General features: G+C 36.3%; 1 long non-coding RNA gene across 3 annotated transcripts in view; it reads left to right on the forward strand.

The window, feature by feature from the left end:
* LOC139363367 (uncharacterized) overlaps positions 1-26,969 on the forward strand; it is a 107,204-nt gene that overhangs the window by 60,807 nt on the left and 19,428 nt on the right. For all 3 annotated transcript variants that reach the window (XR_011623613.1, XR_011623612.1, XR_011623611.1), the window contains exon 3: positions 18,989-19,060. This is a non-coding gene — a long non-coding RNA (uncharacterized lncRNA). The remainder of the gene's footprint in view (positions 1-18,988; positions 19,061-26,969) is intronic.

The raw sequence follows: 26,969 nt of genomic DNA on the forward strand, positions 1-26,969 counted from the left end.
GTACATGGTGCTATATATGTCCACTAGAATAAAACCTGTTAATGGAGCTGTTTAAATCTTAAATCCTTCTTAATTTTTAAAAAGTAATTTAATCTAGTTTTTTCCCCTAAGAATGTAATAATGGATATATCTATTTTTCCTTGAAGTTATGTAGATTTTGCTTTATATATTTTAAAGCTATATGTATTGAAACTTTTTTTTCCAAAATAGTACCCTCTTTTTATCTTTTAATATTTTTGCTTTAAAATCTATTTTGTAAAGTATAAGTATGGTTCCAATGGCCATCTTTAGTTGATTTATACCTGATGTAGATTTTTCCACCCATGTATGTTGAATCCTCCTTTCATGTCATATTTCAGCTATATTTCATATAAAGCAGTTTAATTGATGTTTGACAATGTCTTTTATTAAGTGAGTTAAGACCACTTACAATGATTATGTTGTTCTCCAGGATTTCAATTCTAGCTTGATTTTAACCCTCCAAACTAGATATATTTATTATTATTATACAACAAATGTTCAGTTTACTCAGAAACATGCCATTTTTTTTGTTGATGTTTCCTTTTAGTATGCCAGATCTGTGATCTTTTCTCTCCTGCAAAGGGTAAAAGTTCCTTTAGGGAGAATTTGTTGGTAATGAACACTCGCAGTATTTGCTGTCTGACAATACCTTTATTCCAGTGTCATTATGATATGGACAGAAGGCAGGAGGGTGGGAGCCCTGGTGAGGGCTCCACCCTCAAACTGGAACCTGTGGCCCTAAATGAGAGCAGACATTCCGGTTTTCGCACATGATACAGTTTGGCTCTGTGTCCCCACCCATATCTCATCTTGAATTGTACTCCCGTAATTCCCGGGTGTTGTGGGAGGGACTTGGTTGGAGATAATCTGAATCATGGGGGTGGTTTCCCCCATACTGTTCTCATAGTAGTGAATAAGTCTCATGAGATCTGAAGGTTTTATCAGGGGTTTCCATTTTGCATCTTCCTCATTTTCTCTTGTCCCCACCATGTAAGAAGTGCCATTTGCCTCCCGCCATGATTCTGAGGCCTCCCCACCCATGTGGAACTGTAAGTCCAGTTAAACCTCCTTTTCTTCCCAGTCTCAGGTATGTCTATCAGCAGCATGAAAACAAATCAATACAGTGTCTGAATGTTGCCTTCTCCAAGACCACTCTGGCCCACCGCACCCCCATCCTCCTATCCATAAGAACCCCAAACCCCAAGCTCCATGAGCAGAAGTGTGGCGGAGAGGCAGAGCAGCAGAGCAGTGCAGCAGAGAAGGAAAGAAGAGAAGAAGCATCTGAACGGCAAGAGGAGTTCAGCTAGGGATGATGTGAGATGAGTCTGGCCAGGGACTACCGAATTCCAGGGGAAAAATATCTTCACACTCCATCCCCTTTCCAGCTCCTCATTCCCGAGAGCTACCTCCATCACTCAATAAAATGTCCACATTGACCATCCTTCAAGTCCATATTACCTGATTTTTCCTGGACACCAGACAAGGACCTGGGTACCAAGAGGGCAGAGTGTAAAAGTCTGTCACCTTGACTCTCCACTGAGCTGGTTAACACTTAGCCCTCCACTAATGGCAACTGCTAAAAGAGTATTAATTGTAACACACCCCTAGATACTACAGTGGGGCCAGAGCCCAAAAGCACTAGCCTCCGCCCGGGCCGCGGCGTGCTCCCCTTCACCTGCATGCTCCACCTCCTTCAAGGGGTTTGAGTGCAGTGACCGAACAAAATGAGCCATCAACCAGGACAGGTCCCATAAAGGGGTCCAGGGAAGTCTTCCATCTCAATTATTGAATGGTACTCTTTCTGAATTTACATTTATGGGTTGAATGTTCTTTCTCAGCACATGAAAAATATTATTGCCATTTCCTTTCAGCTTCTACTGTTGAGATGTTAACAGTCAAATTTTAAGTAATCAGTCTTGTTTTCTTCTGGTTGGTTTTAAAACTCTTTCCTTTGTCTTCTGGGTTCTTCGGTTTTACTACAGTCTACGTATGACTTTTTAAAAATTATCCTGCTTGAGATATGTGAACCTTTCTGAATCTGTAGATTTGTATCTTTAACAAATTCTAGGGCAGAAAAGCAGCTGTTATATCACATAATACCAGCTTTCTGCCTCTTATTATCTCCTTCTGGAAACCTTTTTGACGTAGAGTGGACTGTCTCTCTGTAATCTAGATTTGCTCAAATTTCACCTTTGATTTTTCCACTTCTTTCTCTCTCATCTTCATTCTGAATAAATTTTCTCTGCTCTCTCTTCCATTTAATTAACTACAACTTTAACTCTGTAATAAGTTGCTTTTCTTTCAATTGCTATATACTGTCTTGATTTCTGGAAATTCTATTAGATTATTTTTTAAAAGAAATCTAGCTGTGAATTTTGGCAGGCTTTTATTTCGCAGTCATACTTTAAATTCCACCTTTTATTCTTTAAACACAGTAGCTTTACTTTATATTTTTTTATTTCATCATTCCTACACCTCTTATCTCTGTAGGGGCCTGATCCTGCAGCTTGTTATTTCTGCTAAATCCTGCTTGTGGTGGATTGTTTCTTCATATAAGAATGTACCACATTTTACTTATCCTTTTCCTTTTTAATGAACATTTAATTTGTTTACAATTCATCTATGTTCTTATCTCCTTTAGCAGATGTGCTAATCTCTTTTGCAGATACCTAGAATCGAAACTACTGGTCACAGTGTACATACTTTCAGTTTACAGCCTCTAAAATGACGGCAATACATTTGATCCCCACTAAAAGTGTAGCAGAGTTGTTGTTTTCCAGAAAATCTCAAAACCTGACGCTGTTAGAAATTTACATTTTTCCCAGTCCTATGGGTTCCAAAATAAGTATGTAACTATTTTTACGCTTGTAGTCCCCTTATCACAGTAGCATAACACGTCTTTTCAAATGGTTATGGCCATGAATTGTTTTTTAATTTTTTTTCCATTTCTCTAAAAAACAAATAATGGTTGTTATTCATTGAGTAGCATGTTGTTGTATACTAAGATTTCTAGTGAAAACTCATATGTGGCATTGTTGATTGAAAAGAGATGCATATGCCTTATGTTCAGACATGGAGATAGCACTGTTGCAATATTTTTACTTTATGATCAACCAATATTAAAAATTTGCATGAGGCTGGGCACGGTGGCTCTTGCCTGTAATACCAACACTTCAGGAGGCCAATGTGGAAGGACTGCTTGAACCCAGGAGTTCAAGACCAGCCCGGGAAACATGGCAAGACCTGGTCTCTATTTTCAAATAAAAAAGAACTTGCATGCCAAGAAACATCATTCTTAATTCTTCCACTCCCAAAATCTCTACTAACTGTAACCATTCTGTTCCTGCAGTAGCACACGGGAATAATATCACAGTAAGTGGCAAAAAAATAATTTGCATGTGTTTCTTGAATGCTCTGTGAAAACAAGACTCTATACATAAAATACAGGATTTCATTTTTTGAAAAGTCACATGATGACTCAAACAAAGAGAAAGAAACTTTAGATGAATTTAGACACCATCGTAGTTTTTACAAACCAAATTTAATGTCCTGAATTTAAGGCATCAAGGAATGCTCTATATTGCTAATGCCATATTATAAGATGTTAAAGTGCAAATGCAAAATCTCAAAGTATTATATCTGGTTTTACAAATGGATATTATAATCGCTTCAAAGGTTTTGGAAAAGAACAAGTAACAAACCCAAGGCAACAATCTGCTAGTCTTACAGCAATTAACATAGCCACAAACTAATTAGCTCTAATGTGAACTGTCAGAACTATTTTTAGACTGATTACTGAGAAACATCCGATTACTCCAAATGCCTGCACACTTTCAGTGATTTACCTGGTCACTTTGAGAAAAACGTGCTTCAGTAGAACCTAAGAACTACAAGTACTAAAAACCCCAAAGAAATTATGAGAGGGTTCTCTTTGTTTAACAAACTACTATTTATGTATATGAACAAAGCTATTCACTATGACATTTAGTAAAACTAAGGGTTTATGTTAGCTTAATTGAATTCATTTCTAAAATCAGCAACAACCAATGATAAATTTATTAATAAAGGGCCTGTTTATACATCTATTGTGAAGGTTAATTATTTGATAGTTTAAATAAAACTCTGTGCTTTGACTATTGCTCTTATTACAAGCATATATTTAGTAAGGCTGAATACTTGCCAAATATATAGAAAACATATAATTTTGTAGATGTTTGTGAAATTCAGGGACATTAGCTCTTACTGATACGCAGTAATGATTGTAATAAAAGAGATGTCTAGTACAAAAAATAAAATATAATAATTACGATGAATAGGTAAATTACAATTTCTTTAAAAATTATCTAAGAGTTGTTAACCCATGTTATAACACCCATGGTTCTTAGTCATGGTCATCAAATTATTGTTCACATAATTAGCTGTAGAAATGCCACAGATTTGTTTGGTAAGTGTGAATAATAGTTGATAGTGCATACATGTGTTCATAAGCTCTGTTGCCAGAGTGGGCATTCAGAAAACACTGTTGCTAGGCAACAGGCTGCCCTCCTAACTATTGCCAGCCATTTTGAAAGATCCAGTATGACTATGAAAAAGTATGTCAAGAATGTAAAAAAATCACCAATATTCAATCATTCTGCAAAAAATGAAATTATTACTTGAAAAACAAATGAATATAGAGGACAGACTAAATTTGCTATTAGGTTGGAGGCGCAAAATTAATGCCCAGGTTATTGGTACTTTATTTCTTTTTAATACCCATTTTTTTTGCAAACACACGACTATTATAGGAAAAATATATATATTTTAATATAGTGGTTCTGTCATCTCTGGTAAGTCCAGTTTGACATGGAATGAGTATAAGAAAAAGCATTCTAATGAATCTCACAGGATTTTGCTTGAAATGTAAAAAAAAAAAATAATAATGAATTGACAATAAGCCAAAACAAAGAAATAACCACTATAGCACAGAAGCAACTTGAGAGGCTGTTACAACTATATACCCATACTTCACCCCTTCAAAACTCCATTTTATAAATTAAAAAGTTGAAGCTCATAAAAATTAGTGGTACTCCATCACTGGTAAATGGCAGAGGTAGAATTTGAACTATGTAATATCAAAACCAATGATCTTTTTTTTTTCTTTTCTAAATTCCACAAGGCATCATAGAACTCAAAGATAGCCAGAAATATGTTATATGTGATATAGCATTAAGAATTTGTACTTACCTTATGTAATCAACACAGATTTTTACTTATGTCAATAGATAGCAAACAGATTACTTTTGAAACAAAACTATGTAAATGGTATTTCTTTTGGACACTGTGTTAATTACCTCCATGTTGTCCATGTAATTTTAAGAAAATAAGGTACAAGTCTTCATGTCTCAGTTAATTGTACAATGCTTCTTTCACTCCTTCCCTTAGCCAAGGTTTTCTCTCTGTGTTTTCATTCTGACTCACTGGGGAGATATAAGCTGATTTTTGGCTCACAGGTTTGCATATTCAGTCATAGAAATGGACTGAGTTACATTTTGTTATTTCTGGGTTTACAGTGCCTGGCCCATATAAGTTAGACAGAATGCAAGAATCAGACTAGAGTACACTTCTATAAAGAAAAAAAAAATGAACCAGTTTATCCCTATCAATGAAAGAATAGAGTGTCACAGGCTACACATTGGCATCCCAGTCGCTTGTTGCATTCAGATATATCAAAAACATTAGTATATTTTAATACATTTGTATTTGTGCTAGATTGAAAAGAAAAACAAAATCTGTCCATTTGTTTCTGGCAATTCCTATCACCAAATAATATTTTAGTAATTACTTAAAATATTTTATAGTCATATTTCTGAGCTTTTACTTTCTGAAACCTTTGGAACTGTGACAATGTAGGAAATCTCATTTTTTCTTCTTTCTTTCTAACATCTCAGAATATCCTAACGAATTTGGGATAGTAATTTCAGATTAAATCTCATGAGACACAAGCTGTGGTGGTAGAAATTCTAAAAATATGACAATCCCACCAATTAAAAAAAACCCAAGTGACATTTAAGAATACAAAGTGATGAGGTCAGGAGTTTGAGACCAGCCTGGCCAACCTGGTAAAACACTGTCTCTACTAAAACTACAAAAATTAGCTGGGCATGGTGGCAGATGCCTATAGTCCCAGCTACTTAGGAGACTGAGGCAAGAGAATTGCTTCAGCCCGGGAGGCTGAAGCTGCAGTGAGCTAAAATAGTGCCACTGCACTCCAGCCTGGGCAACAGAGCAAGACTCCACCTCAAAAAAAAAAAAAAAAAAGAGAAAAAAAAAAGAATACAAGTTGAAGAATAAGCCAATTACAGACAATAATTTACCCATTACACCTTAATAGTCTGCTAACTAGTAGTTGTTTGAACACTTAAAACTCAAATATTCAACAACTATTACTTGTTTGTATAACAGATTTAGAAATATCTATTCATCCATGACTGTAAAATAGAGCCATAAATTGTATCTACAAAAACATTTTTTGTAAACATATTTTTAGGTTACACATATTCAAATATTTATATTATTCTATTAAAGCTAATAAATCTATCCTATAGTTTTTGAAAGAGAATCTGGAGTCTTAAGAAAAAGCACTGGCTCCAAAACAACCATTTTGGAGATTTTACTATGTACAGTTAAATTAACATGTTTGAATATAACCTAATTCAGGGTGAATTATAACATAGACCATTGTGGAACAGGAAATATTATATAAATAATTTTGCAAAGAAAATAAATTTTTAATGAATATCTGTTTTCTAATTTGTAGGCCAAATCTGAAATGTTGTACATTTATACAGTTTTCCTCAGTAGAATCACAACATAATTTTATGTTGATAGATTAAGAAAAAGAGATCATAATATTAGTCATCAAATACTGTACTGCAGTTTGCCTACACGTATTCACATTTAAATTTGAAACAACTCTATTATTTGCTCCATTTCACAGGCTTACAAATGATAAATAAATATCCCACAATCACATTGATTGTAAATAGAACAATCAGAACTTAAATTCATGCTAACTCCTAAGTCAGTGCTTTCAACCACCATAAATCAATTTCCCTGGAGTACTTAGGCAGATAGTACAGCAAAAGAGATCATTATAAGCATTTCTATATCATTTAACAAGCTATATTATAATAATATTTTCCATAAATTTCAAAAAGGTATTATCTTTCCCAAGCCATAAACTGGCATTGCAAGTTATGTAATTAGATAGATGAATGCAATTCAATGCCTACTTATTCAGCAAAAATATATTTCCCCCTGCCTGTTCCAGTCTCACATATTTCACATGACAATACTCCAAACTACATAGAGTTTAAACACATAGCAGGAAAGTGCCTAGAAAAGATAAAGAAGTCCATTCAATATAGATTTAATTATAAAAGCATTTAACTGTACTGGTAGTGATCATTACATGGTAGTTCACACATTAAATGGAGAGCCTGTTAGGAAAGATAGATTACCTCAGAACTGAAAGTCATTTACATGTCACTAAATTGTTAGACATCTTACATATTTCAAACGATTATTTGTTAAAAGTCAAAGACCAGGTCTGTCAAATCCCTCAATACTAGAGCCTGGCCTAAAATTCTTCGGATGTAACCTAGTTAAACATGCACACCTACATTTAACACTTTCCTTGCACTAAGTTCAAGAGAGTATAATATTCAATGATACAGCAGGTGATAATGACACTACTACTAAAAATAACTACTTGCATTTCTAATAGATCCATTTTATATTCTATAGCACTCACTAATTGAATAAACTATTTCAATTTGTTATATAATCATTTTTTTAAAATGTCATTTAAACTCCATAATATACACTTCACACTGCACTGTTCTAACATCATTAATGGCAAGACACAAACTCTCAGGGGTATATTTACAGAAGAAATGAGATAGTACACTCAGTATATGAAGGTTTTGTCATTGAAAATTACTTTAACATATGGAAAAGTCTTTCAGAAATGTTTCACAAGAATTGGAGTCAAATCAAGTTCTTAAGAGAGAGCCAAGTGTCAAACCATTGTGACCAAATAAAAACATAAAGGTAAGAAATTAAGGAACAGGATGGTAAGCCAAAAGTTAAGGCAAGAGTGAAATGTTAAGTGGAGCGGTGCTGCAAAATATCTAGGGCATCTACCACTCACCTACATTGTTAGTCAGCAGACAAGTTTCAAAAATATGCAGGGCTGCCTTCATTCAAGATATGGCAGAGCAATACCATTGGTGATGATATACTGCATTAAAATGTGCAGTCTTATAGGACCTGTACTCAGCTCTGGATCAAGTGGACTTGATAAATATCAACAGCTCTCTCCATCCAAAAACAAAAGAATATCCATTCTTATCACTGTATGGCACTTGTTCTAAAATTGGCCAAATATTTGGAAGTAAAACACTCCTCAGCAAATGCAAAAGAACTGAAATCATAATAAATGGTCTTTCAGACCGCAGCACAACCAATTTAGGACTCAAGATAAAGAAACTCATTCAAAACCACACAACTACATGGACATTGAACAATCTGTCCCTAAAAGACACTTGGGTAAATAATAAAATTAAGGCAGAAATCAAGAAGTTCTTTAAAACTAATGAAAACAAAGAGACAACATACCAGAATCTCTGGAATGCAGCTAAAGCAGTGTTAAGAGGGAAATTTATAGCACTAAATGCCCACATTAAAAAGTTAGAAAGATCACAAGTTAACAACTTAACATCACACCTAAAAGAACTAGAGAAATAAGAGCAAACAAATCCCAAAGCTAGCAGAAGACAAGAAATAAACAGGATCAGAGCTGAACTGAAGATGACAGACATGAAAAACTCTTTAAAAATCAAGTCCAGGAGCTGTTTTTATTTTTTTAAAAAATTAATAAAATAGACTGGTAGCTAAACTAATAAAGAAGAAAAAGAGAAGAGCCAAATAGACCCAATCAGAAATCATAAGGGGGAATCACTATTGAAATCACAGAAATACAAACAGCCATCAGAGAATAATATAAACACCTATATGCACACATACTAGAAAACCTAGAAGAAATGGATGAGTTCCTGCAAATATATACCCTCCCAAGACTGAACCAGGAAGAAATTGAATCCCTGAATAGACCAATAACAAGTTCTGAAATTGGGGCAGTAGTAAATAGACTGCCAACCAAAAAAAGTGGACCAGACAGATTTATAGCTGCATTCAACCAGAGATACAAAGAGCTGGTACTATTTTTACTGAAACTATTCCAAACAATTGAAAAAGAGGGACTCTTCCCTATCTCATTTTAAGAGGCCAGCATTATCCTGGTACCAAAACCTGTCAGAGATACAGGAAAAAAGAAAGCTTCAGGCCGATATCCCTGATGAACACCGATGCAAAAATCCTCAACAAAATACTGGCAAACTGAATCCACTAGCACATCTAAAAGCTTATCCACTACAATCAAGTCGGCTTCATCCCAGGATGCAAGATTGGTTCAACATACACAAATCAATAAATATAATTCATGACATAAACTGAACTAAAGACAAAAATAACATGATTATCTATATAGACACAGAAAAGACCTTCAATAAAATTCAACATCTCTTCATGTTAACAACTCCCAATAAACTAGGTATAGAAAGAACATACCTCAATTTAATAAAAGCCATATATGACAAAATCACAGCCATTATTAGACTGAATGGGCAAAAGCTAGAAGCATTTCCCCTTGAAAACTGGCACAAGACAACAATGCTCTCTCAGCACTCATATTCAACATAGTAGTGAAAGTTCTGGCCAGAGCTATCAGGAAAGAGAAAAAATAATAATAACAGGTATTCAAATAGGAAGATGTGGGGAAAAGAGAGAGAGATCAGACTGTTACTGTGTCTATATAGAAAGAAGTAGACATAAGAAACTCCATTTTGTTCTGTATTTGAGATGCTGTTAATCTGTGACCCTACCCCCACCCTTGTCCTTGCAAGAGACTTGTGCTGTGGTGACTCAAGGTTTAACGGATTTTGGGCTGTGCGGGGTGTGCTTTGTTAAACAAGTGCCTGAAGGCAGTATGCTTGTGCTTGTGAAAAGTCATCACCATTCTCTTAATTTCAAGTACCCAGGGACACGTACACTGCCAAAGATCGCAGGGACCTCTGCCTAGGAAAGCTAGGTATTGTCCAAGCTTTCTCCCCATGTGATAGTCTGAAATATGGTCTCGTGGGAAGGGAAAGACCTGATCGTGCCCCAGTCTGACACTCGTGAAGGGTCTGTGCTGAGGAGGACTAGTATAAGAGGAAAGAAGGCCTCTTGGCAGTTGAGATAGAGAAAAGCATCTGTCTCCTGCCAATAGAACATCTCAGTGTAAAACCCGATTGTATGTTCTGTTTACTGAGAAAGGAGAAAACTGCCTTAGGGCTGAAGGTGGGAATGCTGCTCTTTATGCACTAAAAAGGTTTATGGAGATGTTTGCATATGCATATCAAGGCACAGCACTTTTCCTTAAACTTATTCATGTCACAGAGATCCTTATTCATATGTTTTACTGCTGATCCCCCTACCATGATCCTATTATCCTGCCATTTCCCGTTTTCTAAGATGGCAAAGATAATGATCAATAAATACTGAGGGAACTCAGAGACCGGTGCCGGCATGGGTCCTCTGTATGCTGAGCGCCGGTCCCTGGGCCCACTTTTTCTTTCTCTATACTTTGTCTCCGTGTCTCATTTCTTTTCTCAAATCTCTCGTTCCACCTAACAAGAAACGCCCACAGGTGTGGAGGGGCAGGCCACCCCTTCAGAAGAGAGGAAGTCAAATTACCTTTGTCTGCAGATGACATAATCCTGTATCTAGAAAACTCCATCGTCTCAGCCAAAAGCTTCTTAAACTGATAAGCAACTTCAGCAAAGTCTCAGCATAGAAAATCAATGTGCAAAAATCACTAGCATTTCTATACACTAACAACAGGCAAGCAGAGAGCCAAATCATGAATGAACTCCCAGTCACAATTGCTACAAAGATAATAAAATACCTAGGAATACAGCTAACAAGGGAAGTGAAGGACCTCTTCAATGAGTACTACAAACCACTGCTCCAAATAATCAGAGGAGACAAATAAATAAATAAATTCCATAGTCATGGCTAGGAAGAATCTATATCATGAAAATGGCCATACTGCCCAAAGTAATTTATAGGTTCCATGCTATTTCCATTAAACTACCATTGACATTCTTCACAGAATTAGAAAAACATATTTTAAAATTAATATGGAACCAAAAACGCCCAAATGGCCAAAACAATCCTAAGCAAAAACAACAAAGCTGGAGGCATCATGCTGACAGACCTCACACTATACTACAAGGCTACAGTAACCAAAAAGCATGGTACTGGTACAAAAACAGACACATAGACCAATGAAACAGAACAGAGAACTTAGAAGTAAGACTGCACACCTACAACCATCTGATCTTTGACAAACCTGAAAAAAACAAGCAATGGGGAATGATTCCCTATTGAATAAATGGTGCTGGGAGAAGTGGCTAGCCATATGCAGAAAATTAAAACTGGACCCCTTCCTTACACCTTATGCAAAAATTAACTCAAGATGGATTAAAGACTTACATGTAAAACTCAAAACTATAAAAACCCCTAGAAGAAAACCTAGGCAATACGATTCAGGACATAAGCACAGGCAATGATTTCATGATGAAAATGCCAAAAACAGTAGCAATGAAAGCAAAAATTGACAATTGTAATCTAATTAAACTAAAAAGCTTCTGCACAGCAAAAGAAGCATCAGAGTGAACATACAACCTACAGAATGGGAGAAAATCTTTGCAATCTACCCATCTGACAAAGGTCTAATATCCAGAATCTATAAGAAATTTAAACAAATTTACAAGAAAAAAAAACAACCCCGTTAAAAAGTGGGCAAAGGACAAGACACTTCACAAAACATTCATGTAGCCAACAAACATGAAAAAAAGCTCAACATCACTGATCATTAGAAAAAAGCAAATCAAAACCACAATTAGATGCCATCTCATGCCAGTCAGAATGGTGATCATTAAAAAGTCAAAAAACAGATGCTGGAGAGGTTGTAGATAAAAAGAAACACTTTTACACTATTGGTAGGGGTTTAAATTAGTTCGACCATTGTGGAAGCTAGTGTGGCTATTTCTCAAAGACCTAGAGGCAGAAATACATTCAGTACAGCAATCCCATTACTGGGTATAGACCCAAATGAATATAAATTATTCTATTATAAAGATACATGCATGTGTATGTTCACTATAGCACTGTTCACAATAGCAAAGACATGAAATCAACCCAACTGCCCATCAATGATAGACTGGATTAAGAAAATGTGGTATGTATACACCATGGAGTACTATGCAGCCATAAAAAGGAAAGAGGTCATGTCCTTTGCAGGGACATGGATGGAGCTGAAAACCATCATCCTCAGCAAACTAATGGCAGAAACAAAAAACCAAACACCACATGTTCTCACTTATAAGTGGGAACTGAACAATGAGAACACATGGACACATGAAGGGGAACAACACACAGTGGGGCCTGTCATGGGGGATGGGCAGGGGGAGGGAGAGCATCAGGAAGAATAGCTAATGGGTGCTGGGCTTAATACCTAGGCAATGGGTTGAACTGTGCAGCAAACCACTGTGACATGTTTACCCATGTAAGAAACCTGCACATCCTGCATGTGTACGCTGGAACTTAAAAGTTGGAGGAGAGAAGTAGAAAGAAATGAGAGAGACAGAGAGTCAGCGATGGAGAGCTAGAGAGAAAGATAACCTTACAGTTAGAATGCTAGGCAACCTGGATATAGGAAACAGAACCAATACCATTAATACCACTGAAGGACTGTTATATGGCCAGAATGACACCATGCATAGAAAACTCTCTAGTATTGTTAGTGTCAGCATATCATAGATGCTCAGTTAATATTGGTAGCTGAATCTAAATTTAATAAATGCCTGTTTGGCTATCAGAATACCTGTCTTCCTCATCCAGTATCATTTACATTGCAAATATAACAAGAAAAAAAAAAAACATAAGAAGAAATAACAAGAGACAACCACCGGACCTCCAGAGTCAGCTAAGACAGAAAGCCATGTGAAATACAGCCAGTATAGCTTCTAGCCCCTTCTTCTACTAACATAAATTAGGATTACTGTAGCTCATTTTTCTATCAGTATATGTTCTAGTTATTTTATGCTGAAAATTTTTAACGAGTAGAATAACAATCATCAACTTCATCATCATATATTCCTGATTTTAATCCTCAGTCACTACCTATTTATTGTCTGTAAATTTTAACAAATTGCTAACTCCTCTGAACAGATAAAATGTGGGCAATATTGCATACCTTATCAGGTTATTGAGCAGACTAATTTTCAGAACATAATATAGTGACTGTCATTTAGTACATTCTGCATAAATGGATGTCATATATAAATATAAATGTCAAGAAGTTGTGAAGTCCATCTCTCTAGTTTTCTCACTCAATTCTCAATTTTCATGCAGCTTAAGGATTTTCAATTGTGTATACTTCCTTTAAAATTTACCCATTTGTTAATGATACCATTTGAAATAAACCTGAATTCCATGAACTGTAATACAATTCAGAATGCTACAGCATAAAGTTGATAAAAATGTTTTCATTGGTGAGGCTTAAATTTTGATTTTAATGAAGAAACACGTTAGGATGAGTTGATTCCTGATTCCTATTTTTGTGCTTATTGTTATCTACTTATTATATCTTCAATTCCAATAACATTGGTTCATCAAAAACATTCAGGCCTAAAATGACAATAGCCCACTGTATTTAGCAACACAAATAAAAAGATAAATTTATAAGTATAGATTAAATAATGTTGTTACTCATTGATAAGAAATTAAAAATCAGCACCAGATGAAATATATGTAGTAAACTGTCCTCAAGAACTTTAGATTTTGTAGCACACAGACTCAAGAATAAAAGTGAGAGCTGGGGTTTGAAAGCAAATGAGAAGAGAGAGAGAGAGGAAGGTGAGTTTAATATACTTGTCTTCTACGATTTCTTTTTTTTTTTTTTTTTTTTTTGAGACAAAGTCTCACTCCATTGCCCAGGTTGGAGTGCAGTGGTGCTATCTGGGCTCACTGCAACCTCTGCCTCCCGGGTTCAAGTGATTCTCCTGTCTCAGCCTCCAGAGTAGCTGGGACTATGGGCGCATGCCACCACAACCGGCTAATTTTTGTATTTTAGTAGAGACGAGGTTTCATTTTGTTGGTCAGGCTGGTCTCCAACTCCTGACCGGAGGTGATCCACCCGCCTTGGCCTCCCAAAGAGCTGGGATTACAGGCGTATGCCACCGCACCCAGCCTATGATTTATTTAAGGCCCTTTCAGAAATTTACTTTTGTTCATGCTTAGTGATTTGAGACTATTCAGGGACAGCTATAAATTTAACATATAAAATATACTTTTCTGTGAGATAAATATCCTTGCTCACTCATTGGTTAAATTATACATTATTAAAAATGCCATTCCATTTTCCAACATTTAACTTTTACAAATGAAGAGCTGTCATTTTTTTATATCCTTCCCCTAAGGGCTACTCTGAATTTTAGCTCATTGGAATATTATACTTGGAATTTTATATCCAATAGCAAATATGACATAAGAACATTAAAATGATTTTAATTGTTTTTGTCACTCACTAAAACTTGTCTAGACATTGAGAGAAATAATGGTGACAATTTAATCATTAATAAACACATTAAAACATACAAATGACCAAACCCATAAATGAGGTATTTTCAGCAGTGATTCTTAGTGTAACTTTGGTTGAGATACTGAGAGAACAGACTGCAGTTACACTAGTTCAATGCTGCTTGACTGTTTGGAGGGTTTCTCTTTTTTCTTTTCTTTTCTTTTTATTTTTTCTTGAGACGGAGTCTCACTCTATCGCCCAGGCTGGAGTGCAGTAGCGCGATCTCCGCTCACTGCAAGGTCCGCCTCCCGGGTTCAGGCCATTCTTCTGCCTCAGCCTCTCGAGTAGCTGGGACTACAGGCGCCCACCACCACGCCGGGCTAATTTTTTGTATTTTTAGTAGAGATGGGTTTTCACGGTGTTAGCCAGGATGGTCTCAATCTCCTGACCTCGTGATCCGCCTGCCTCGGCCTCCCAAAGCACTGGGATTACAGGCGTGAGCCACCGCGCCCAGCCTGGAGGGTTTCTATTTAATGGAAGCTAAGGGCTTTCTCTCCAGAAATACGCAGAGGAATACAAAATAATTTTACAAGGATTATTTTGGGTGGTAAGCTTGGTGGCAGGTATGGGGGTAGGAACTCAACCTCTAGTATTACCTCTCATCTGACTTTCTATTCTAGTTTTACAAAAATCTTCACAAAAATATCTTTTTATGAACATTGTAGATATTTTAGCCATTATATGCAAATACTAGTTTCATCTCTCTTCTTTTTTAAATTATCTGACATCCTTGCCAAATTTCTCATATTTTTAAAATGTAATCTATTCAGTTAACAAATATGCCCCCAACGAACTATTTTAGTATCAGTAAATAAGCAAAGTATAAATGTCAGGCTTATGCATGTGACTAGTTACATATATCCAAGACAATCTAAAATAAATGATGTAATTAAAAATGCATCTAGCGATTTCAGCTTTTTATAATTACACTCTGAGAAGATTTTTTGAAACTAAGTCACTTTTAAGCAAAGAAAACATATTCAAAATTTGTCTGAAAATTTTGTGCTCATTAAATATTTGTGGAATAGATTAATGTTACTTTTGGATTCTTTATTATAAGGTGTGTGCGTGTGTGGGGGGAGCGTGTGTTTAAGAGACGCTTGCACAGCATTTCCTGTTTTTCCTGTTCACAATAATTTTTCTTGCTCACATTTAATGTTTTTATATATCTTACTCTAATATACCACCTATATTGTATTAAGATGTTATGAATAATTCAAAATAATTAGTTTTTCCACTGTTGTCAGGCATTACTTGAGTCTACAGATCTGTATAACATTTATAAATCCTCCCCATTTCAACAGCTGATATTGTGAATAATTTAACCTTTTCTTAGTGATTCATGTTCACCTTTAACAACATCAATAAATGCCAAGATTTCAAGCTTCAGGGGCATACCCTCAGGGGCTCTCAAGTTGTGTCTGATAGATGGTTTTTCCATATTAAACAACCACAGAAAAACTTTAAAATAATTTTGTCTGAATTTTACTGTTTGGTTTTTTTCTGTTCTCCTCATTGTTAGTTTGCTAAATATTCCAACTTTGGATCTGTCCTTGCCTACACCTGACAGTTCATTTTACCTTACTAAATTGCTCATCTTGTCAGCTTTCAATTAGCACACAGGGTACTTACGTGCAAAATTAGAGTAAATAAGTAAATTCTGAGTGAAGGCCTCTGAATAAAGTGGTTGGCAATTATACTTTCATTTTTGAAAATCAGTAACTGTTGTTCTGTACTATTGGGAGTTGCCAGACAGTTATATTCATGTGCCATATTTTACTGTAAATATGGTGACTATTGAAGAGACCCAATCTTATCTTTGGGAACATGCATTATGTACAAAGGTTATCTCTGTGTAGATCTGTGTGTACAGGCAAATAATCTTTGTATACAATGCATGCACACACAGGTGGTAGCTTTGAACAAAGGGGGCACTGGAAGATAATTAGAAGGCTGGAGGTGAGAAAAACTAGGTTAGTTCTCCCACCCCACAAATCTGCTTTAAGTGGCTTTGTTTCCTTTCAGGAGCTGCAACTCTTTTAACATTTTGGTTTTCATTTAACATCTTCACCCTCCTTGGGTCTAGTTTCTCCTAGTTTTGGGTTCTGGTAACACCATCTCTTCTTTGCATTTCTCCAGCCATAGGGGTACTATCAGTGTCCTCTTGTTAATAATCTCTGGAGATATGTGTCATGATATTGTATGCTTACAAGAACACAATCTGACGTGTATCGCAGTTTCATTCTACATACCCCAGGAGAAAGTGAGTGCCTTGAGATTATTTTTGAGTCTCAAGAATATTGGAAGTGAAGGTATATGGAGAATGACAGTTTTACAGTCTAGAGATTTCATTACTACCTCCTTGCACATTTAAATTGTAAATGTGGTCAGGGATCAAAGGCTGGAAAATAGGTTATAAAGACAAATTTAGACACAAATAGACAAGTCTGGCTTACGTGGTTTAATTTTTTTAAAAAGAGGATTGAGCAAAGCAGAAGCTGGATTGTACAACTGCCATGGTAATCATGTCACAATACTTACAGGGAAGTTAATATATCCTGTAAGAACAAAAGCAACACAGCAATCTAGGCTAGATCTCTGTCAAGTAGGTTTGCCAGTGAAGATAGAACTTAACGTCCAAAGTAGAAAATTTTGAGAATAAAAAGGGGCACAAGAAATAATGCAATAAGAAAATTATACACTTTGGGGATATTTACATAGACACTGACAATTAGTTTTATTTTCTTGGTATACTTATACAATGATTCTATTTAAAAAAAGAATGGTTCTATTAAAACAGTTGCTCCATTTGACCCAAGTAATGGCTTCATTTACCGGAATGATTCTAGTCAAAAGCAAATTTTGGGATAAAACATTTTATAAAAATTAAAGTGCTATATATCTTTGTGTATCAATGTGTATTAAAACAAGATAAAGTCTTTGTATTGATTATAAGCAATTTTAAGTTTGGTATACATTCATCTACTTTAATTAGTTTTCTGACCTCATATGTACCAAATATAATGTCACAGATATTTTTTAAAATAATGTATTTTTAAAAAGGATATTATTTAAAATTTTTAATATAGTTTGCCTTCTAATTTGACCAGGGTTGAACTATATAATGTTCTTATATGTTGATACTCTCAACTGACTCTTTTCAGTATCCTAAAATATTTTTAAACACGAAAATTGTCTCTCTACAATTATTGATGTACCTCGTAAGCTCAGTGAAAATTCTACAAAATGAAGAGTTTCCAACTCTAAATTTTGATTAAATTGTGTAGATATTTCAGCCCAAGTATTTGTAAAGGTAGTCTTTCCTCTGTTCAAAGTATCTCTCTTCAACAAATGTTTTTACCATATAAAATTTACTAATACGTTATTTATATTTATGACTCCTTTAAAAATATTGCTAAAGCTAGATGCTACATTTTAACAAGGCACAGAATCTACATTTATCTAATTACACATAAATGCACCATCAAAAAGTCTTCCTACAATCAAGATTCCAAACCATAATTTTAGAATTTCAAAATTATACCTTCTGCAGATTCTGCCCTCTCACTGTCTATTTGTTGAGTTCTTCTCTTGATTTTGTAGGTAGAGATTTCAAAGCCTTTCTATTTGTAAGCTTAGTGTTTAGTAATCACAATTTGCTAAAATATTCAAAAATTAAAATTTTTAACACCCTACATAACTATTTTGATTAAAGATTTTCAGTTGATTTTGAGCAAAATTCAATAAATATTTACAAGGGTCACAAACAGGAAAATTAACAAAGTGTTTTGTAAAGTCAAATATTTTTAAAAACTGAAAATAGCAAAGAAAGTATGTCTGTTATGCTACAGTATTGTGTATAGTTCAGTTACTATGTTTATATATAAAAATATTTTTTAAATTTTGTCAACTATAGCTGTTTGTTTGATCAGTAGACAATTGCAGCTTATTCAAATGCAGTTATGAACTATGTGCTCAGAAATGTCAATTCCAAGTTCATTTTTGATTCATGAATTTCTTAATTTAGCAGGAACATTGCTGGTACCATGATAATGCAGTGCGCCAAAATGCACATTCCTATCGTCACCACAAAAACAAATCTATCTTCAATTTTGAACATGTTCACCAAATTTACAATAGCAATCATAATAATGTCAACTATTTCATCTTCCACAGAGTGAACATCTAGATGTGTTTGATTCTGTAACCACAGAAGCAGCCCAATCTGGTTCAAAGTTTTGTAAAATGGTGAGTTGTTTTTCAGTTGCCATGAACCCCCATGTTTCAAGTTATGTAACCTGAGCAAGTCCAGATGAACCAAGCATGCCACCAGCAGTGGAACATAGGTGCTCAAAGAACAGGGACCGAATTAAGGAGACACTTTCATGACATGACCCTTGTTCCAATCAGGTTGAACCCGGGCACCCCATGACATGATCTAGTCAGAGAGTGCCTCCTGGCATCAACTCATTCCAAGATCCAGTCAGATCATGCTCATTACCCTCCAGCCATAAAATCTGCCCAGGCTTCAGCTCAATAAGACAGATTTGAGGCTGACTCCTCTCTTCTTGCTCAGCAGCTTTGCAATAAACTTTTCTACAAGAGAGAAATACTTCTGTGTTTGGCTTTCAATTTGACATGGGCAAATAGACAAAGTTTTGTTTGGTAACAATTCATTATTTGGAAGAAAAATTTGAACATTATTACAATTATCTAATTTCTATTTCATCTCTATTTCCATTTTGATTGACCTCTATTCTAATAATACTGATATAAATCTATCCTCTTAAACATTTGGTAAGTTATTCCTCTGCTGAAGAAACCAAACACAATAACAGCTATACATATGCCCATACAAATTTAGAAATAAAAACAAGCAAGTCAATATACAACAACTGTCATTTGATTTAAATGAAAGTTATAACTCAAAGATCAATGTATAAATTGACTTCCTACAACTATAGGTGTTATATCATTGTCTTCATGCATGGTCTTCTTAAATGATAACGTTTAGAATAGGTGCTAATACTTTTGATTTTGTTGTATTAGATTCAGGAAGGTACATCTGCATGTTTGTTATATGGATATATTACACAGTGGGATTTGGGCTTCTACTATACCCATTACCTCCATGGTGAACAATGTATCCCATAGGTAATTTTTTGACATCATCTCTCTCCCACTCTTCCCCCACTTCGAATCTCCAATGTCTATTATTTCTCTTTGTATGACCACTTCTACTCATTGTTTAGCTCCCACCTATAAGTGAGAACATGAGATCTTTTCTTTTTTTAAAAGTTTTTTAACCTTTGTTGTAGGGTCAGGGGTACATGTGCAGGTATGTTATATACGTAAACTTGCGTCATGAGAGTTTGTTTTACAGATTATTTCTTCATCCAGGTACTAAGTCTAGTACCCAATAGTTATCTTTACTGTTCCTCTCCCTCCTCCCCACTCTTCACTGTCAAGTAGACCCCAGTGTCTGTTGTTCCCCTTCTGGTTTCCATGGGTTCTCATCATTTAGCTCCCATGTATAAGTGACAACATGTGGTATTTGGTTTTCTGTTCCTGAGTTAGTGTGCTAAGGATAAAGGCCTCCAGATCCATCCATGTTCCCACACACACACACAAAAACGACCCTTTCTTTTTTATGACTGCATAGTATTTCATGGTGCACATGTACCACATTTTCTTTATCCAATCTGTCATTGATAGGCATTTAGGTTGATTCCATGTTTCTGCTATTGTGAATAGTGCTGCAATAAACATTTGTGTGCATGTGTCTTTATGAAAGAATGATTTATATTCCTTTGGGAATATACTCATAATGTTATTGCTGGGTCAAATGGTAGTTGTTTTCAGATCTTTGAGGAATTGCCATGCTGCGTTCCACAATGATTGAACCAATTTACACTACATGGACAGTGTATAAGTGTTCCCTTTTCTCTGCAACCTCACTGGCATCTGTTATTTTTTGACTTTTTAATAATAGCCAGACTGACTGGTGTGAGATGATACCTCATTGTGGTTTTGATTTGCATTTCTCTAATGATCAGTGATATTGAGCTTTTTTTAACATGCTTATTGACCGCATGTATGTCTTCTTTTGAAATGTGTCTATTAATGTTCTTTGCCTACTTTAACGCCTTTTTTTTTTTTTTCTGGTAAATTGTTTAAGTTCCTGGTAGATGCTGAATATTAGACTTTTGTCAGATGCATAGTCTGGAAATATTTTCTCTCATTCATAGGTTGTCTGTTTACTCCGTGATGTGCAGAAGCCCTTAAGTTTAACTAGATTCCATTTGTCAATTTTTGCTTTTCTGGTGATCTTGGCATCTGGTTCTTGGCATCTTCCTCATAAAATCTTTGCTTGTTCCTATGTCATGAATGGTATTCCCTAGCTTGTCTTCCAGGATTTTTATAGTTTGGGGTTTTACATTTAAGTTTTTAATTCATCCTGAGTTAATCATTTTCTATTTCTGAGTTATTTCACTTAGGAAAATGGCCTCCAGCCCCATGCATGTTCCTGCAAAAGACATGATTTCCATTCTTTTTCATGTTGTGTAGTATTTCATAATGTACACATGTTATATGAATATGGCTGCAATAAACATAGAGTACAGGTGTCTTTTTGATACAGTGATTTCTTTTCCCTTGAATAGATACCCAGTAGTGGGGTTGCTGGCTTAAATGGTAATTATATTTTTAGTTCTTTGAGACATCTCCATACTGTTTTCAATAGAAGTTGTACTAATTCACATTCCCACCAACAGTGTATAAGCTTTCCCTTTTCTCTGCATCCTCACCAACATTTGCTGTTTTTTGACTGTTCAAGGATAGCCATTCTGACTGGTGTGAGATGGTATCTCATTGGGGTATTAATCCGCATTTCTCTGATGATTAGTGATGCTGAGCATTTTTTCATATGTTCATTGGCTACTTGTATGTATTCTTTTAAGAAATGTCTTTTCGTATCTTTTGCGTATTTTTTAATGATTTGTTTTTCTCATTGAGTTTTTGACATGCTTACAGATTCTGGATATCAGTCATTTGTTGGATGCATAGTCTGCAAATATTTTCTCCTACTTTCTAGGTTGTCTGTCACTCTATTATTTCTTTCTTTGTGCAGAAGATTTTCAGTTTAAATTTTCAGTTGTCTATTTTTGTTTTTGTGTCATTTGCTTTTGAGGTCTTAATCATAAATTCTTTGGCTAGGTTAACTAAAGAGTTTTTCCTAGGTTTTCTTCCAGGATTTTTATAGAGACAGAAATCCAGTATTATTCTTCTGCAAGTGACTATCCAATTTTCTCAGCATCTTTTATTAAATAGTGTGCATTTTTCTCATATTTCTGTTGACTTTGTCAAAGATCAGTTGGTTGTACATACGTGGCTTTATTTCTTGATTCTCTATTCTGTTACATTGATCAGTGTATACATTTTTGTACCAGTACCATGCTGTTTTGGTTACTATTGGGTTGGTGTGCAAAAGTAATTGCGGTTTTTGCAATTACAATATGATATTGTAATATAACTTAAGGTCAGGCAATGTGATGGCTCCAGCTTTGTTCTTTTTGTTTAGGATTGCTTTGGCTATTCAGGGTTTTTTTTTTTTTTTTTTTTTTTTTTGGTTACATATGAATTTTAGAATTTTTTCTTTCCAATTCTGTGAAAAATGTCATTGATAATTTGATAAGAATTGTGTTTAATATGCATATTGCTTTGGGGAGTGTGTTCATTTTAACAATATTGGTTCTTCCAGTCCATGAACATGGGGTCTTTTTCTATTTATAGCCTCTTCAATTTCTTTCATCACTGTTTTAAAGCTCTCCTGGTAGAGATCTTATCTTCCATCTCTTATGTTAAATGTATTCCTAGGTATTTTATTTTCTTATGACTATTGTAAATGAGATTGAGTGTTTGATTTGGTTCTCAGCTTGAATATTACTGGTGTATCAAAATGCTAATGATTTTTTGTACATTGATTTTGTGTACTGAAACTTTACTGAAATCATTTATGAATTCTGGGAGACATTTGGGAGAGTCTGTAGGGTTTTCTAGGTATAAAATCATTTCATCAGTGAACAGACATAAATTGACTTCCTCTTTTCTAATTTAGATCCCTTTAATTTTTTTCTTTTGCCTAATTGCTCTGGTTAGCACTTCCAGCACTATGTTGAATAGATGTAGTGAAAGTATGCATCCTTGTCTTATTCCAAGTCTTAGAGGAAATGCTTATGATTTTCTCCATTAATTATAATGTTGATTGTGGGTTTGTTATGTTGGGGTTCAATCAGGCTGGTGGGGAAAATATTAGAGATAGTTTTAGAGATAGACACAAGTGTTCTTGGAAGGCAAGAAGTTTACATAACTTTGGTAATAGATCTGGCTGAAGGCAGCCTGGTCCCTTTACCTTTAAACAAATTAAAGTAGTACCAAAGGAAGGCAGAGTAGTCTACCTAGCTAGCTTGTTTACTCATGTGATCTTAAGACTAACCTTTGATGTGCTGGGCGGGGGTGTGTCGAGGGTGCTTAATTGCTTTCTACTTGGGAAGTCCACAATGTCAACTACCTTCTAATGGTGTTGACCTCAAGCCTTTGTTAATTAATCTTACTGAATAAACATCTCACTATCTGATCAGGGTCGCAATTGCAACTGTTTACTGGACTCAGCAGGGAGTCTGTAAGCAGCCTGGACAGACTCCGCTGGACTGGCAAAGTAAAATATCTGTGTGTCAGTGTACGTTTTTCATCTGTTGCCAGGTCAGGGGTCTGCAAGGGACAGATCCCCCCCGCACCAACAGTTGGTGCCCCTGTATGAGGAGTACTCCCACAGTGTCATATATGTTTTTTGTTATTTTGAGGTATGCCACTTTGATGCCCACATTGCTGAAGATTTTTATCATGAATGGATGTTGGATTTTATCAAATGCTTTTTCTACATCTATTGCAATGATCATGTGGTTTTTGTCATTAGTTCTATTGATGTGATATATTTATTGATTTGTGTATGTTAAACCATCCTTGCATCCCTGGAATAAAACCCACTTGATCATGGTGTATTATCCTTTTGATGTACCATTGGACTCAGTTTGCTAGGATTTCAATGAGGATTTTTGCATCTATGTTCATTAAGGATATTGGCCTATCATTTTCTTTTTCTACTGTGTTCTTGACTGATTTTGGTATCAAGGTTATACTGGTTTCATAGAATGAGTTAGGGAAGAAATCCTTCCTCCTCAATTTTTTTAGAATAATTTCGGTAAGATTGGTGCCAGCTCTTCTCTGCATGTCTGGTAAAATGTTGACGTAAATCCATGTGGTCCTGGGTTTTTTTTTTTTTTTTTTTTTTTGCATGGGGTGGCCTTTTTTTATTACTACTTCAATTTCATTACTCATTATTGGTCTGTTCAAGGTTTCTATTTCTTCCTTGTTCAATCTTGAGAGTTTGTATCCTTCCAGGAATTTATCCATTTCCTCTGGGTTTTCTACTTTGTGCATATAGAGATGCTCATAGTAGTCTCTCATGGTTTTTGTATTTCTGTGGTATTAGTGTGTATAATGTCACCTTCATTATTTCTGATTGTGCCTATTTGAATCTTCCCTCTTTTTTGGTTGATCTAGCTAATGGTACATCAATTTTATCTTTTTAAACACCCAACTTTCCATTTTGTTGATCCTTTACATATTTTTTGTCTCAATCTCATTAAGTTCTGCTCTTTGTATTTTTTTCTTCTGCTAACTTTGGGTTTTGTTTTCTCTTTTCTATCTCTTGCAATGTGAAATCAGGCTGTTAATTTGAGATCTTTCGATCTTTTTATGTAGGCATGTAACACTGTAAACTTTCTTCTTAATGGTGTTTTTGCTGTACTCCAGAGGTTTTGGTTTGTGTCTCCATTTTCAGTCATCTTAAAACATTTTTTTAAAATTTCTGCCCGAATTTAATCATTTACCCAAAGATTATTGAGGAGCAAATTGTTTACTTTCCATGTATTGTTTTGAGAGTCCCTCTTGACACTAATTTCTAACTTCATTCCACTCTGGTCCAAGAAGATACTTGATATAATTTTAATTATTGTGTGTAATTTATTGAGGCTTGCCTCATGGCCAAGCATTTGGGCTATTGTGGAGAGTATCACCTGCACAGATGAGAAAAATGTATAATCAGCAGTTGTTGGGCAGAATTGAGAGGTGACAATGTGCTAGCAGCCCTTGCGCTCAGCACCTTCTCGGCCTCAGTGTCCAATCTAGTGGCACTTGAGGAGCCCTTCAGCCTGCCACTGCACTGTGGGAGCCCCTCTCTGGGCTGACCCAGGCCGGAGCCGACTCCCTCTGCTTGCCGGGAGGTGTTGAGGGAGAGGCATTGACCGGGAGGTGTGGAGGGAGAGGCGTGGAGGGGAAAGGGGGCTGCGTGGAGCACTGGCGGGCCAGCTTGAGTTCCGGGTGGGCCATGGGCTCGGCAGGCCCTGCACTCAGAGCCGCCAGCCAGCACCGCGGCCCCAAGCAGTGAGGGGCTTAGCACCTGGGCCAGCAGCTGCCAAGGTTGTGCTGGGTCCCCCGGCAGTGCTGCCCTACTGGCCCTGCGCTCCAATTCTCACTGGGCCTCAGCTGCCTCCCCGCAGGGAGGGCTCCGGACCTCCACCCTGCCATGCCCAAACCCCAGCTCAGTGGGCTCCCGCACAGCCCAAGCCTCTCTGAAGGGGGCTGCCCCCTGCTCCGTGGTGCCAGGTCCCATCAACTGCCCAAGGACTGAGAAGTACGGGCACACAGCATGGGACTGGGAGCAAGGGCTGAGGACTGTGGACACACAGCAGGGGACTGGGGGCAGCTCCTCCAGCACCCCCCTGTGGAATACACTAGATGAAGGCAGCTGGGCTCCTGAGTCTAGTAGCGACCTGGAGAACTTTTATGTCTAGCTAGAGAATTGTAAATGCACCAATCAGCACTCTGTGTCTAGCTCAGGGATCATAAACACACCAATCAGCACCCTGTCAAAACTGTCCAATCAGCTCTCTGTAAAACGGACCAATCAGCTCTCTGTAAGATGGACCAGTCAGCAGGATGTGGGTGGGGTCAGATAAGGGAATAAAGAGCAGGCTGCCCAAGCCCTCAGTAACCTGCTGGGTGGGGTCCCCTTCTATGCTGTGGAAGCTTTATTTTTTAGCTCTTGACAATAACTCTTGCTGCTGTTCACTCTTTGGGTCTACACTGCTTTTATGAGGTGTGAGGCCTACTGCCAAGGTCTGCAGCTTCACTCTTGAAGCCAGCCAGACCAGGAACCCACGGGAAAGAATGAGCAACTCCGGGTGTGCCACCTTTAAGAGCTGTAACACTCACTGGGAAGGTCTGTAGCTTCACTCCTGTCAACGAGACCACGAACCCACCAGAAGGAAGAAGCTCGACACATTTGAACATCTGAAGGAACAAACTCCAGACATACCATCTTTAAGAACTGTAACACTCACCGCAAGGGTTAGCAGCTAGTCAGCGAGACCAAGAACCCACCAATTTCAGACACAGAATGATCTGTAAATGTCTATAAGATCCATTTGTCTAGAATTCTGTTTAAGTCCTAAGTGTCTTTGTGAGTTTCTGCCTCGATGATCTGTTTTTATTATTTTATTGCTTTCTATACTTGTCTTAGGTCTAGTACTATTTGTTTTATTAATCTGGGTGCTCCAGTGTTGGGTGCATATATATTTAAGATAGTTATAACTTCTTGATGAATTGAATCATTTATTATTAAAGACCTACTTTGTCTTTTTACTGTTGTTGATTGAATGTCTGTTTTATCTGATATAACTTTTTCCACTTGTGTAGGTATCTTTGACCTTCCTGTGGGTCTCTTGTAAGCAGTGAATAATTCAATATTGAATTGTATCAAATTTTTCTGTTTGTATCTTAAGTGGAACATTTAGGCCATTTACATTCAGGGTAAATATTGATATGTGAGGTTTTTCTCCTGTTGTTACCTAGTTGTTTTTTATTCTCACTTATGTAACTGCTTTATAGGACCTGTGAGCTTTGCACTTCATGTGTTTGTATGAGTATTGTTCTTTTGTTTCCTTGTTTAGAGCTCTTGAGCATTTTGTGTAGAACTAGTCTAGTGGTGACTAATTCCCTTAATATTTGCTTCTCTGGGGAAGACTATTTCTCCCTC

The sequence above is a fragment of the Macaca nemestrina genome, chromosome 5, assembly GCF_043159975.1.
Source record: "Macaca nemestrina isolate mMacNem1 chromosome 5, mMacNem.hap1, whole genome shotgun sequence".
NCBI classification, from domain to species: Eukaryota; Metazoa; Chordata; class Mammalia; order Primates; family Cercopithecidae; genus Macaca; species Macaca nemestrina.